The following is a 5,025-nucleotide window of genomic DNA, read 5'->3' as shown; positions in this document are numbered from 1 at the left end:
TATATTGTGGAGAGCAAGTGCAATGACATAGTGCAAAAACCTTTCTTTCACACTATTCTCAGCATGAAAGTTTTCGGTTTTCAGCATGGTGAAAATCACTGAGTTCCACTCCTCAGCGTTGTTTAACTTTCCCCACCCTCCCAAGAGATGTGGGGAGAGCCCGAAGGGCCCTGAAAACCAGGGCAAGAAAGAGGAGGGAAGGATGTGGCATCATTGCAGGACCATTCCTTTAACCACCAAATGAAAACTGCCATGGTAGAGAGATCTCATGCTTTGGCTTTGCCCTCAGGTCAGAAATCTCCAGGAGGAAATAGTGCCAGAGAAGTGCATGGAGTGGGGTAGGAATGAAATACACATACAATGTAATGGGATTAGCACAAGTTCTCCAACAGACTACTAGCTGCTGGAGCAGCCTCTTTTTCTTGATTACCATTTGTGGCATCTCAAAGAGGCTCCCTTTTCAGAAAGACCTGGGTTCACATTTGCTGATAAAATGAGCTAAATTCAGGCAATTGGTTCATTTTTCTTGTCCTGCAGACAGATTTCCATGTCCAGTTTGCTCCAGCTCCCAGCATGTCTGGCTATAGGTGTCAGGGCTCCTGCTAGGAAGGACTTGCTTACCCCTGTCTGGTTTTGTTTTGCTCAATAGGATACCACTAAAACGTGGCTGTCAGAGGAGGGACTGTCTTCAGGTCACTTGCTGGCTCTTGACTGCCCTCTGGCCAGACGCAGCGCAGTGACAGTACTGTGAGAAATGCGGGTTTGAGAAATACAGCTCAGTTTTTCGTTAAAATACTCTATAGACTTCTATAGACTCTATAGAATGGGTTCAAATACAACACAAGAAAACAAGCTCAAGAAGCTGGACACAGTTCTAGACAAAATAATAAGCAATCTATCACCGAAGGAGGTGGACTATGGCAAAGGATTTCCCGGTTGTGTCCACTATACGGAATTCCCCAAAGACTATGTCTTTGTAGCCAGGAGTGCGCCTTTGCAACTGCCCATACATGACTGTGAGTAAAGTCTTTTTACTGCACTGACTCCGACTGTCACTCCCTGGTGAAGCATTTGATCTTCGTGTCCAAAGCCTGTTATGAAACTACCAAACACTTGTAGTTCAGAAAAAGAGTTCATCATGACTGTTCCTCACAGCTTGTGAAACCCAGGAAATGCTGAACACCTTTCTTCAGCAGCTGTAGATACTGTTTATAGATTAAAATGGGAACATAAACTAAAGACTGATTTGGGGTTTTTCTTGAATCACTGAAGGATGAAATGTTGCCAAGCGCTTGCTCTACTCTGGACATAGTTTGATAGCCTACTGGCAGAACATTAGGATTATGGGATAGGGATCAAGATAGTTAATCATTAGCATCCTGTGACTCCAGCAATGATTTGAAAGGTAACATCAGTCAGTAGTTAATTAAAAAGTGATACAATTTCAAACTTGTAAGCCAGTGTTTTGGGTTGGATGAGACTGCAGAAAGGGTACTTTCCAACTAAAGATTTCTCCTGCTCAGCAGATTTCTGTCCAGAATATTTTGTCTACTGTACCTTTTTTATGAGACCACTGAACAGAAAACAGGCTTTGGACAGAACAACAGAACATTCATGCCTGAGAGTGGTACCTATAAATGGGTCCAACACTGTATGTTGTGACCTAATGGACTCCCTGTGATTGCCTAGGGGATCTCTCCGTGTATAGCTCATGAACTCAGGCTGATTGTATCCAATCTCAGTGATTAAGCATCCCTGGCACTGCCAAGGCTGTGTCACCCATGTCTCCTAGACCAAGGATACCTTTGAAAGTTAAACCCTGCCCTTCACTTTGGACTGAAACGTATCTCCATGCTAAATCAAATGTTTTATTTCCCTGTTGTTGCTACAGAAGAACAGGGATTAGCAAGTAATTCCAACACAGAAGAACACAGCAACAGGATTAGCTCTGCTTCTTGAAAACTGTAGTTCCCAAGCAGCTTTGGGAGACCTCAAAAGGAGCCTCAAGTCTCAGCAGGGGAAGGGCACGGTATCATAGCAGAGGACCAGCCACATCACTGCAGTCTCTCCAAGAAGAAACACTTCATAGGTCAGGAAACACTACCGTAGGTCAGTGACTACCCAAAGGGAAACCGGACATGGAACTGTACATGGACATACATATACACACCCCCATATATATACGTCCTGTGTAACTGTGCATTTTTCGTGGTACCTCAGTATGCATCAGTTCTCTGCCTACAGTCTTTACAATGCCCATTATGGCTCTTCCACACATTCCTGAACATGTGAAATCCAAACCCAGGGCTGGAGCTTTTACTAGCCTGAGGCAGTTTGGCCTTTTTCCACAAAAAGGTTGTGGTGAGTAGGAAATCCAATGCTTAGTCCCAGAGCTAAAGTGGGTGAAGAATGCTTTTCTTGCAGCCTCCTGAGAGCAAGGGAAACAGCAGAGAAGAAAGGTCCAGCACTGCAACTCCAAATACAAGGGCCCAAACCCCATCTATCTAAAAGGGCTTTTCCACTCCTGTCTTATGGCAATCCTGGAGATAAAGTGCTGGCACCAAGCCCTGGGCAGTGGAGTGTGTGTAGATGCCCATCCTCAGGAGAGATGCAGCTGCTCAGACAGCCCCATGCACAGCATTTCATTTTGGTTGGCTTTGGAAAGCCTCCAGCATAGCCTAATGGCTTTCTGCATCTCTCTCCAGCGATACTGACCCCTCACTATGGGCCATATGTGGGGCTGGATATCTGCATCAGGCTGCCTTCATAACTCTGTGGTGAACCCGGCGTCCAGACACCTGACCATGTACTCTCTGTCCATGTCTAATCCATCCCACACCTCTTTTGGATTTGCTCCAGCTTTGTGACACCAGGAGGAAACAATCTAATCAAAAATGCTCAGCAGGAGTAAGCTGTGAGGAGGTTACCTCACCTCAGTGAAATCTGAACTGTGCAGAGCCAATGCAGGCTCTCAGCCACTGTACTCCAGCCCTGGGAGTCACAGCAACAGCACAGCATGGGAAGTGATCCCTTCTTAACTTGCATAATGCAGAACAAATTAGTCATTCCCCTTAGCAACACAGGATCAGCTCAGTGGAGTAATTTATCAGGCAAGTTAGAATCAACCCTTTCTCCATTGTTTTACCTGGTCTCAGGGAACTCCGTTGTTTCAAGATACATGATCTCCAGGGCACCGCTTCCTACCCTCAAGCAATTTGCTTGCCTAATACCAATTGGGTGGTTACCCCAATACCACCCAAACCTAAGGCATAAATCTCCCTAATTCATTGTATTTCTGACAGGTGCTTGCAGTAATGTCAGCTGTTGTGTAGGCCTGGGTTTTAACATAATGTTCTTCCAGTGTTGTCTTCCTCAAACGAAGTTTTGCCCCTTGTTAAAACTACACCTGACCATCCCTTTGCCAGAAGTTACTGCACTTGTGTTTCATAAAACCTAAGGTGAGTTTCAGGAAGTTGTCAGCTGCTTTTGGTACAACAGATTTTGCTGCTACTAGAGCCTGATGTAGGCTAGTGGGTTACCATACAACCTGGCACAGAAATGTAAAGCAATAAAAAGCTTAGCAATCATAAGGCACTAAACAGAGAAAGTAAATTTGACTAATTAAAAGCCCTTTTAAGCTGTCCTGTCATGGTTGTTTTATTTGAAAGCTAGTTACTGAAAACGAGCATTTCCTCTCTAATTTGTGCTCTTTCATAGGGGATTATCATCTCATTGCCACAGTTTGCATTGCTTGCCTGTTTGTGTGGTGTGGCAGAGCATGTTCTTCAGGGCTACATCATCTGCACCAAAGGGGCAAACTGCCAGGCAGAGTGAAGGTGGAAATTCAAAGTTGAGCTTACTGATAGTTTGCAAGTTTAGTGCTGCCTTGAGCCACAGCTGTCCTGCATCCCCTCTTCCAGGACACACAAGGGGACTCCACAGCCAAATGGCACCATGCAAAAGACTACAGCTTGCTGAGGAGGGTGAAAGTTCCACAAACAATGTGGCACAAGAGCTGAAAGCTTGCACTTTGTAGATGTTCCAGAACTTGTCAATGGGCTGTTCAATAGTCTCAAAGGGAGTGCTGATATTCACTCACACTCAGATCACTCAGATTCCAGGCTCATGTGCCTAGTGGAGGCTTTTCTGATCTACCAAGCACTTTGGTTTGTGCCTGTTCAGAACTTCGGGCCACACCAAGGTGTCTCCTTGTGGGTCCCCAAAATCAGAGACCACTTTCTAAAATGCTTGTGAAGGTATTTTCCTCTGAATGCTCTTCTGGGACAAGCAAGGACAAGTTCCAGTCTAGGGGCCCTGGAGAACAAATGCTTGGCTACTCTTCCACATACAGAGGGTTTCTGCAGTGGTTGTAACCATGACAGTATAGCATACAGCAAGCAAATCTCTCCTAAGCAAGACACAGTGTTGAGGTCTAAGCCAAACTCTACCTAGAAGCCAACAAGCATCAACTGTCTAGATGACAGCGTTATGTAAAAGGAGCCTTAACATACTTTTCCAATTATTTTGCACTTCAGTAGCATCTGAAGACCTCAGTGGAGTCATGCTCCAGCATGCCAAGCACTGTATTAATAAATGTCATGGGCTGGACCTTTCCCCAGAAAATCCAGTGTATATAGACAAGGCATATCCTGAGAAGGAAGCAGAGATGCAGAGAGAGATGACATGACTACCCCAAGGCCAAACAGTAGGTGGTTGGTGGAGCAGAGATTTCCCAGCACCATACGCTCTTAAGCCTCAAGAGTCCTGGCTTTGTGCACCAGCAATTGGCAGTGGTCAACCACAAAGCCCTGCTTAGTACCTGGAAGGCAAAAGTATGCTTTTGCTTCACATTCCAGCACCTTTTTGGATGAGGTAGGAGGAGGATTTTTTTTTCTCTTTGACCAAAATTTTATTTTAGCTAAGAAGATTTCTGTAACTGCTTGTAGAGACAAAAAAGACAGTTGCCTAGCTCCATCTTCTTCACACAGTTGGGTGCGCAACCACCATGTGGCCAAAATACATGTG

Source organism: Neopsephotus bourkii, unplaced genomic scaffold (assembly GCF_033783945.1).
Source record: "Neopsephotus bourkii isolate Nb327-2 ecotype Australia unplaced genomic scaffold, CSIRO-AGI_Nbou_v1 NB_595, whole genome shotgun sequence".
NCBI lineage: Eukaryota > Metazoa > Chordata > Aves > Psittaciformes > Psittacidae > Neopsephotus > Neopsephotus bourkii.
This window is presented reverse-complemented; position numbering follows the sequence as displayed.